General features: G+C 66.3%; 1 protein-coding gene across 3 annotated transcripts in view; it reads left to right on the top strand.

Annotated features, from left to right (window-relative positions):
• Positions 1 to 3,501: 3,501 nt before the first annotated feature.
• ZBTB7B (zinc finger and BTB domain containing 7B) overlaps positions 3,502 to 10,396 on the top strand; it is a 14,120-nt gene continuing 7,225 nt past the window's right edge. Inside the window, exons 1-2 of one of the 3 annotated variants that reach the window (XM_011366429.2) lie at positions 3,502 to 3,557; positions 3,714 to 3,815. The gene's annotated coding sequence lies outside the window, so the exon portion shown is untranslated. The other 2 variants (XM_011366430.2, XM_023534329.1) reach the window with 2 other exon arrangements.

Here is a 10,396-nt window from a genome sequence, read left to right as displayed (position 1 = left end):
GGGGTGTCGTACCCAGTCTTCCGGCCATTCTCTGGCCCCTGTGACCTCCGGCCCTCGGCACCCTTCCATATTTCGCCCTCAGCTCTACCTTTCCCAGCTCCAAAGATACGCCCCAAAGTCCTAGCTGGGTTCCAGGAACGAGGGGTCCTGCGCCGCCTGGTGGCCGGCCGGAGGAAGGCCGAGAGCAGAGGGGTTCTGATTTGCCGGCTCTGGGACGTGGAGTTTTGGAAAATGTTCCCCCGAGCTTCCTGAAGCTAAATTTATCTCCCCCGGCCCTGGGGGGCGCAGAGATCCCGGCGACGATTAGCGCTGAGCGGCAGCCCGCTCGCTCCCGCCCAGGGGCCCGGAATAGGCGCCGAAGTTATAAATAGTGCTGCCCGCAGGTGTGGGGGGAGTCGGCGGGAGGGGGGCAACCCTGGCAGCCACGGCCCCTTCAGGTGGGTTGGGCGGTCGCAGTGGGGGCGCCGAGGGGCGGCGGGCGGGGGGGGCTGCGGTCTGAACGCCCCCAGCGGTTTCCTGGGCGGCGGGTTTTTCGAGGGAAGCGGAGGCAGCCCGGGGAAGGGGGGCGGCGGGGAAGAGGTGGGCGCCTGGCGCGGGCTGACGCTCTGCTTTCGGCTCGGCTCCCCACATTCCAGAACAGGCCCCCAGCCCCATTCACTCAGGACCCCGCCCGGGCAGAGCCTGGCCTTTCTTTCTGCCAGAAGCCCTCTCCTCCAGGCTCTGCAGGCATCCGATTCCCCCGCGGCTGCCCTTCGGCGCACGTGGCCCAGCCGGCCGTCACTCAGACTCGCTGTCCCCAGTCAGCCCCAGGTATCAGTCCCTAGGAAGGTGAACTCCCAGCCGGGGCTTTCGTCCTCCTCTTAGGTCAAACACCGCACCCTCCGGGCATTCACCCACCTCCTGCTACTTCTCCCCCGAATTAAGATCTAGCCGGTCGCCTGAAGATTTGTTAGAACATGCGTTTCTGGGACGCTCCCCTATCCCCAGGAGGCCCCTGCAGGCCCCACACCTGCCCTCCGGTTCCCAATTCCAGTCCGGACCTGGGGGCGGAGGTGGGGGGGGCGGCAGGCCCCCCAGGGGCCCTGCCGGGGTTTCGTGGGAGGGGACGGGGCCCCCAGTCAGCGTTTCTTGGCCGCAGCTGTCTCGGTGGTTTGGCGCTGTAAGGGCCCGGAGTTGGGGGGTAGGCGGGAATTTCAAGTCGGGGTTCCCCCCTCTGACTTCAGAGAGAGGTAGGGAACTGTGTGGATCCCGAGAAACGTGGGAGGGGGTGACTGAGGAACTGTCGGGAGGTTCCAGGACTGCCGAGGACCCCGTGGGGAATGGCGTTTCGGCCGCTGAAAGACCCAGGTCGGGTCCAGCAAGACGTCGGACAGGACCCCCAGAGGTGGGGGAGGCGGCAGCCCGAGGCGCTGGGCGCCGTTCCCTTCTCTGTACCTAAGGGCTGGTGCCAAGGCGACCGCCCTTCTGTCGCCTCTGGAGGCCTTAGCTCTGCCCTCCCTGGGCCACTCTCCCGCCCCCTCTCTCCTCGGCCGTGCCCCTCCTTCCCGAAGCAGCCCCCTCTTCATTTCGCTTGAGCATCTGGCACTGCCGTCTCGCCCCTGGCACAGCCCTTCCCCAGGCTACCACGACCCCGACGGCAGCAGAAGGGAGGGAGGGAAAAACCCTGGCCTGGACCCCACCGGCTCCGGGCCCTCACCAACCAGAATCTGACCAGCGGGGCGGAGAAGAAAACCCGGAGCAATGACCAGCCTCCGGACCCAAGGGGGACATGGACGATAGGAAAACCCGGAGCGGATTTCTCGAGCGGGAGCGCCCCACGCCTGCTGCTACCCCCTCCTTCTTATAGCCCCCCTAATTCTCCAGTGAGATAATGTCTGGGGTGGGGGGCTGTTTGGTTTGGCCTTGGCTCTCAGGGGTGCCTCACACTTTCCGCCCCTGGCTGGGGCGCAGGGCAGCAGCCCCGAGGCTGAGTCACGGCCGGAGAGAGGGGAGGGCGGGACCGGGGCTCCGCCCCTCCTCCTGCGCGGGGATCCCGGGTCAGCCCGGGTGAGGGCCAGGGCCCCCCTGGCGCCGCTCATTGTGGTCCAACAGGTTGAGCTGGTGTCCCGCGGAGCCACCTGCTGGAAAGGGAGGGAGGCCCCCTGCAGAGGGGGTTGGGGAGGTGAAAGCGAGTCCGGCTCGGTTCGGCCCGGCCTGCCGCGGGAAGCAGAACCTGACCCGAAGTGTCCGGATTTGATTCCGTTTCACACTAATGGGAGGGGCTCTTTGGGGGTACGCAGCGCTGCAGGCCCCGTTGGAAGAGTCCCTCACAGGCTACCTTCCTCAGTTGGGGGGCACTGAAGTACATATCCTGGTCCCCTCCAAACCCACACACATATCGTAAAATACCCAGGTCCCCTTCGTCACCTGGGTCTCTGAGCGAATCCACGTCAAGAGGTCCCTACCTCGCGGAGACTCAGTTTCTCCACACAGGGAACCCGCAGGATGGAGGCGGGGAGCGGGAGCGCGTCTCCCCCTCCCCCTTCGCGGTCCAGGCCCCTCCCCTCCGACAGTGCCAAGGCCGCATCGGGCACCGGCTGGAGCGCAGAGGCCGCTTGCCCAGGGCGCCGATCCCTCCCCGCGGGGCGCAGTCACGCGTGGGGAGGGACGCAGGGTGCCCGCAGCCCCAACTCCCTGCTCCCTCTGAGGGGGGTAGGGTGGGGCACAGGAGCTGCTGTGCCCAGGGCCTGCTGGCTTCCCCTCCCCCTACCTCCCGGGGCCCTGACCTGATTATAGCCCCTCACGGGACCCCCTCCCTCGGTCCCCTAAGATCCCGCCTCATCCCCACCTAGCCTGTCTTTCACCTCTCATACCCTTCCCTCCCAAGGTGCTGACCCTACAGAAGCCCCTCCTGGAGGAGTGGGAGTCCTTGATGGGGGTGCTCGGTGCCCCGGCCGCTGCGGACACTACCCCCTCCCCCTTCCCCTCCTCCAGGTTTCAGGCCAGCCCCTCGGCTCCGCCCCTCCCTGGCGGAACGCTGGGAGGGACCCATGTGGGATGGGCGGGTGCTCAGGCCAATGAGTAGGCAGGGCGGTGGAGTGCAGGGGCGGGGCGGAGCCACGGCGGAGGGCTGGATGGGGGTCCGGGGCGGAGCTCAAATTAAGGTGGACTGCGAGAAATAGGGGCTAGAAGAGAGAGAAGGGAGGGAGAAGGAGAGAGGGAGAGGGAGGGGGAGAGGAACCGCGGCAGGTGAAGGAAGAAAGAGAGAAGGAAAGAGGGAGGGGAGAGAGGAGGGTAGGAAAGGCTCGCAGAGCAAAGTAAGAGCTTGGAGGAAGGGAGCGAAAAAGGAGGGAGGGACCCATCTGCGCCCTGCAGGGACTGGCTGGACCAAGGGGTTGAAGTTTATGTCCTTATTGGGCGGAGGGAGGGGGGCCTGGGGGGGCGGGTGAAAAACCAGGAAGTGACAGAGGGTGTTGCTAAGGGTTGGGGGGGGCGTTTGGGGGGTGGCAGGGGGCGGGGGGAGGGAGGGGAGGGATGGGGGGAAAGCAAGCAGGAGGACAGGTGAGACAGCAGGACAGGTGAGGCGGGCCCTGAGGGGGGGGCGGGGGGGAGCCAGGGGAATGTACGGATCTCGGCGGCCGAGGGGGGGCGGGCGGCAGGAGGAGGCAGAGGGCTGCGGAGGAGGAGCCCCCCAGCAGAGAGCGGCGAGCGACTGACCGCGGCCTTCTGCCCAGGACCGGAGCAGGGCCCCAAGCCCCCCGGGCCTGGCGGGGGACGCGCTTCTCCCCACACACTGTGCCTCAGCTGCTCCGGCCAGCGGACCCAACGGCGGGGAGGTGAGTGTGCCCCACTTCTGTCTCCCGGCTCGGGGTCCCCCAGATTCCAGACTACTGCAGTGTCCTTCGTCCGTCCTGTGAGTGGGACCCCCCCACACACACACACGCATGCAGACCCGATTCCCACCGCTCCCCTGCCCGGCGCTCTCCCAATACCGCGGCGCTTTGGGGTGACTTCAACCGGCAGGAAAGGTAGAGAAGGAAGCACGGCCGCCCTCGACCCGGGGCAGAGGGTCCCCAGAAACTTTCTCTGCACTTCTGGAATCAGACAGACGGGTGGCTCCGGGATGGAGAGAGGGCGAGGCAGCGCCGAGCGCTCCCCCAGTCTCCCCGGGACTTCAGGGAGAGACCCCCCGACCCCGAGTTGAGGGAATGGAAACGCTGACGGACTCTAACTAGGACAACGCGCTCCCCCCCGCACCGGCGCCCCCTGGCGCGGTGGGTTGGACCCGGGCCAGATGCATGGGGGGTGGGGGGGAGCGCAGGAGGAGCGGCGGCCGGCGGCCGGGGGGAAAGTTACCGGCTGGACTATTCGGTTTCTTGCGCTTCCAGAGCCGCGCTCTCTCTCGGGTAGTGGGGCTCAGCGACAGCCTCCGAGCGACATAGAACGACCCCTCTTTCCGCCGCCCCTCAACCCGAGTCCCACCGCTACCTTTTCAAAGCCAGCGCTTGCCCCCCCAGAACCCGAGAGCTAGGGTGGGCGGCTGGGAAGATTCTACCTACCACCCGCCCGCCCGCCCCCCACGGGCGCCGGCGCACCTGCCCCTACCCAGAGTGGGGGTCGCTACTGTGTTGTAGAGCCTACAGTGAGCGCCGCTGGCAGAGGGCTGCCATTCAGAGGGGTGGGGGGCGCTGCTTTCCACTTCCAGTTTTCTCTCCTCCCACCCCACCCCAAGTCAGCGAGCGACGTGTCCCGGCCAGAGCGAGGGGGGGCCGGGAGTGGGGGGGCGGCGTGGGCAGCGGGTTGTGCCCGGACACGTGCCTGCCCAGGCGCCCCGGCCTTGCTGGTGTTTGGAGAGAGGGCGGGTCCCTTGCCCCCCGCCCCGTACAACCCCCACGTATCAAAGGGCGGCTGAGACGTGGTGAGACCTCGGGGCGCCCTGGGGGGGGGCGGGGAGCCTGGGTCCGGAGCAGGGGAGGGGCAGAGGCGCGGGTGCTAGCTGACCCACAGGAAACGAGCGCTGCTGACCTAGTTTGGGACACCGGAAGTGGGTGCTGGGGAGAGGGGGAGACCAGCAGGCTGTCCTGGCTTCCGGGCCAGGTGGCGGGCGTTCTTGAATTGACCCCCACCCGAATGCCGTGGAGACCCCTAGCTGCAGCAGAGAATGGGAATGAGTCAGCGCGGCTATTCCCCCTGCCCCCAACTTATTTCTGGAGGAGGGAGACAGTTTATCAGGGGCCGGGGGGCAAGGGGGAGCCCGAGTGGGCAGTGAGGGGTTAAGCCAGGAGGGAACTCTGTGTTCCCTGGGGATGTATGTGTGTGTGGGGGTGAGGCCTGGAGGATCATGGGGTGGCCTCCTGCTCCCCCCACACACCAACTGGTTTGGTCACCCCTGTACCCGCCTGGCACTGCTGGGAGAGCTGGCATGGAGTGGGCATCAGGCTGGAGAGGGACATATTTGCGACTGAGTTTGGGTGGTAGCTAGTGTTCCTCCTCAGTGGCGACTGGGGAGAAGGGCAGGGGGCTCCCCCTGGAGCAGCTGATGAAACAAGAAGAAATCTTTGTCAGTGCCTGCTGTCCCCGGCCCCCTGGGACTCCAGCTCCCCCAGCGTGCCTCTGTTACATGGTTGCTGTGGGCACGATGCAGCCTGCTGGCACCCCCAGACACTGTCCCCTCCCTTGGGTACCACACCCCCAGCCTTAGCCCAGGGGTCAGGAAGGGGTTAATGCCACCTGAAAGGGGCTCTGGGGTAGTGAGAAGGCAGTGCCCACTAGGCGCAGGTGTCAAGGAGAGAGGCCTGCTCTCATAGGGCACGCTCAGCACCACTCGGCTCCGGTGATATGCACCCCAGCGTCTGGGAGGCAGGTGCTGACCTCTTCCCCCATCCCTGTGGTGCCCCCTGGCACCCAGGGCCCCCAGCTCCTCCTGGCCTGGCGCCCGCCCTGGGAGGGCGCGGCGGGCAGCGGGGGCTGGGCTAACAATGCACCATCGGGCCCTTTGTGTGCCTGCACTTGGCACCCTGGGGAAGGGTGGGGGAAGGGGCACAGCGGGCATGGGGGGCGGAGTGCCTCCGAGGTGGGGACAGTGAAGGCTGGGGGAGAGAAGCAGAGAGTGAAAGCAGGTGGGGAGGAAAGGGAAGTAGGTCACGTAGGGCGCTGGCCCCCCGATTCCAAGCCAGGGCCGAGGGACCCAGCCCCGACCCTATGGCTGCCCAGATGGCATCATGCTGCCCAAGGCCCAGCCTAGGACTGGGCATTCGGGGTCAGCAGTCACTGCCTAGGGGACTGCTCAGATCGAGGAGGCCTGGCCTGGTAACTGCCTCCTTCTTGGTGTCTTGAGAGACCCAGCTCTGGCCCAAGGCCGAGGCCCCCAGATGGGTAGCGAACGGCTCCAAGCAGGGCGCTGCCTTGGGACAGAAGCCTCTGGGCCTGCTGCAGGGCTTCCTGCCTCCGGCCGCTTGGGTCCCTGACCTTCTGGGAGTTAAGGCTGCCCTGCCACCAGGCCTTGGGGCCTATGCCTGTTTTGCCCTAGGGCTGAAGAGGAGGGTGGGGGAGGAAGGTGGGGACGGATAGGACCCTGGCATGGGGTGTGCCTGCCCTGGCCTCTTCCCCCTCCTTCTGCTGAGTAAACTCGTGAGCAAACTTGACGTTTTGCCCGGACAGTTTGAAGTTGCCTCGCCGCCCCCCCCACCCCCAGTCCTGCCAATACACAGGCGGCCAGGCGCCAAGGCGGGCCTGGGGGGCTGGGGGGAAGGGGTTAGAGCTACTGTAGTCCACCATCAGGGGCTTCGGAGAGGCGAGAGAGACCCCCCCCCATCCCCCAGCCAGACCCAGGCCTTGGCAAGCTTTGGCTGGGACCTGTATGCATCTGTCTCAGAGCCTTGGGAAGCCTGGGGAGAGTGGCCTCGAAGCAGAGCCTCTGCCCACTTCTGATTCCCATCCCCACTAAGGAAAGGCACCCAGCTGCCATCTGGCCCCTGAGTTGCCACCTTTAATGTTCACAGGCCGCCAGGCACAGGGGTAAGCGCCGCTTAGCAAATTCCACCAGGAGACCAGAGAGGACTGCCCTCTGCATTCCGTCCCACAGCCCGGGGCGGGCGGGAGACCGGTGGCCTTGGCATCTCAGCCCTCTCTTCTCCGAGGCCTCCCGGCTGCCATGGCCTCGGCCCTGAAGGATAGGGTCCTCGTTTCCTGGCATGGTTCCCTGACCTCGCACCTGGCCCTCAGCCCACACGTACCTCCCTCCACTGACCTCCCTGACACCCGCAGCCCCTTCCTCTGCTTGCTGGCATCCCAGAATCACGTCAGCCATCGTAGCGTCCCAGCCAGCAAATACTTGTACCAGATCCAGGGTGTAGGGTGCCCCCAGCAAAAGAGGGCTGGTGGCAGGCGAACTGGGCCAGTGAACCCCCGCCCCCCGCCCCCACCAACAAACACACCAATTTGCTGTCAGTTGACATCACTGATTCCTCTTATGCCTCCCCAGGCCACCAGAATGGCAGGGGGAACTGTCTTCCCAGTCCCCGCCAGGCCTCGGAGTGGGGCTCCACCAGGCCCTTGCTTTAGACCTCATGTCTCTGGCTTCAGTTTCCTTCCTGTTTCCACTGCCCCCCCCTCCACTCCTCCCCACCCATATGCCCCTTTCAACAGACATCCTCTCCTCCTTCCTTCCTCCTTTCTCCCCCTTTGCCTGGGAGAAGGGGTCCTCTCCCTCTGCGGACCCCCTAGTCTTTTACCTTTCCTAAACACAGTCCCCTTGGAGGTTTGTGACCAAGTCCTCCCCACCCATCAGCAAGGCTCTGGGGAAGAGAAGAACGCAGGGCTACTGAAGGGAACTACAACTCCCAAGGTACATGCAAAGTAATTGTGATGCATACTGGGAGTTGTAGTCCTCCTGGATCTCTGGATTTGGTTAAGTCTGGAAAGGTTCCTCAATGGGAGTGAAAGCCAGGGCGGGGATGAATTGGAACATGGGCACCCTCGGAGTGCCCCCCACCTGGTTCTCGCCATCCCATTCCCCCGTGTCACTATGTACCCGTGAACGACATCCATCTCCTCGGCTGAGACATGCTACCCATTCTCACCTCAGGGCCCCACCCAGCAGATGCCCACACCCTGCCCTGCTGCCCCTGACAGAGGCAAAACAGAGGGGCCCCATCGACTCCCTCCCTGTCCCCTGCCCTCTAGACTGGTTCCCTCCTTTATGGGGATCAAAGGGCAGGCAGCAGCCCCACCCCACTCCCTCGCAGGCTGTGGGCACTGGGGCTCTCGGGAATTGCGAGGACTCTGGTGCCCGAGCAAATCCTTGGGCAGGGGGAATGCGGGAGGCTGGCGTCCGGGGGCGGAGGGAGACCCGGCCCCCACCTCAGCTTGTGGAGCCGTCAGTAGCCGCTGGTCGGGCTGTCCGCAGCTCCTGGGCTCGCCGTGTGCCCGCGAGACGCATGCGCTGCCTCTTGAGGCGATGGCTTGAGAACAGGGTCTTGGGCTCTCTGTAGGACGGAGGGGCCTGGGCCTGCCTAGCTGGCACCAAGGCACAGGGGTGACCCTCCCCCACCCCAGGCCCACAGTTGGCATGGGGCACCAGGAGCAGGGGGGCAGGAGGGAGAGGAGGCCATGACTGCCAGCATCCTGGTGGGCAGGTGCCAACCGGGCCGGGAGCTGGTTGAGGGGCAGCAGGCCAGCGGCATCGAGCCAGCAGCTGTTGGGGGGAAGGGGAGGGGATATTTTGGGGGGCATTTCTGTGGCCCCACCAGCCCAGCAGGATTTGAGATGGCCTAGTGATTTGGGGACACTAGGGCACCCCTCATTCCAGGAACAAGAGACCCCAGGACTCGTTCGAGGGGAACTTTGTGGCCCACCCATCTCTGGGCTCAGAGCCCTCCTGAGTTGCCCCTCAGGCCCAGGCGGGTCCCACCCAACCGGCCAGGGTGGCAGCGGCTTGCGCAAGGGGTGGGGCTGGGCGCTTCCCAGCAGATGCCCCCTCCTGGCTCCTTCCTCTTTCGGCACCCACAGCTCCCCCCATCTGCCCACCCCCCTCAGGCCAGTTCTGTCCCCTTGATCCCCCTGGCCATCGGGGGCTGGCATGAGTGCTGCCCCCTGGCCTGGTTGGCAGGGGCTGGCGCCCGAGCAAGGAGCTGTGGTATGTGAGTGGGTTTGGGGTGAGGCATGGGGAGGGCGGGGTGCTGCCTTGCCCAGCCCCTGAGGGCCCCGGCCCAGTACAGGGTGGGGAGAATTCGGCCAGCTCCCAGGGGGGCTGAGGGTGCCTACTGGGGTCCGGAGGGCCTCCTTGTGGTCCCCTGTCACACCACATGCCCTGAGGGGCTGGGATCTGGGCACCTGTCACCCCTGGCACTGACTGTCCTGGGTTCCCCTCCTCCCTCTCCTGGCCACTGCCACCTCCTGTCCCTTCCCCTCCCTTCCTCCTTCTGGTCCCACCTCCAGCAGCCTCTCCCGCTGCTCCTCCTCACCTCCGTCCTCCTGGACTGTCCTAGCTCCTACCTTTCCTCCCGCTCACCTTTTCCCCTTTAGGACTGAGTGAGGACGGGCGGGGGTGGGTACAGCTGGGGCTTCAGGCACCACAGGCAGAGACTCTAGGCCCTCTCCCACGCTGCCAGCCCCTGGTAACCCCTCCCTCCAACCTGGGGGGAGGGGGGACAGCACCCAGAGGGTTAAGGCTGCAGGGGGGAGGGGCTGGGCCAGGTCGTGGGCGGCCCCTTTGAAGGAGGGAGCTGGAGCGGGGAACAGCCACCCTACCTGCCCCCCACCCCTCCCAAGCTGCTCCCCCCAGGGGCCAAGAGGAGTTACCGGCAGGGACCCTCAGCGTTCAGGTGAGTAGGCCCTGCGCTGGGCTGGGAGAGCAGGCCCCAAGGGAGGCTCAGGGGCCTAGAATTAGCCAAGGGTCAGAGAGGGACTGAAAAGGAGGCTCGGAAGAGGGTTCCAAACCTCCCTGGGGGGCTCAGGGAGCTGAGGTCCTGGGGAGCCAGCATGTGGGGGCGCTTCAGTGTCCAGGGGACCCGGAGGACAGCGGAGCAGGAGCCGCGGGATTCCTGGGCCAGGCCAGGAGGCTGGACAGGCTGGCAGGGAGCCGGGCTCCGGGGATCGGGCTGGGGTGTCCTCTGGGGCTGGGGGGCTCAGGTTTCTGCCGTCGGCTTGGCGGGTGTGGGGTTACCGGGCGGCTCGGTTACCCAGCTGGGGACACTGGGCCGGGGGGAGGAGGTGGGCACAGGGCAGACCCTGGCACCTTGTGCCGGCTCCTCAGGCCCTGAGGGGAGCTGGCAGTCCCAGGCAGACCCCACCGGGAGCCTCGATGGCCAGGGTCTGCTCAAGCGCCCGGCTACCTGGCCCAGAGTGGGCACCCTCTGGGGAAAGTCCAGCAGGTCCTGGGCTGGAAACTCTGACGGGCACAGAGGCCTAGGCTGCC

Source organism: Pteropus vampyrus, unplaced genomic scaffold, assembly GCF_000151845.1.
Source record: "Pteropus vampyrus isolate Shadow unplaced genomic scaffold, Pvam_2.0 Scaffold124, whole genome shotgun sequence".
Taxonomy (NCBI): domain Eukaryota; kingdom Metazoa; phylum Chordata; class Mammalia; order Chiroptera; family Pteropodidae; genus Pteropus; species Pteropus vampyrus.
Note: the sequence above shows the minus strand (reverse complement) of the source record. Positions and strands in the feature narration are given on the sequence as shown.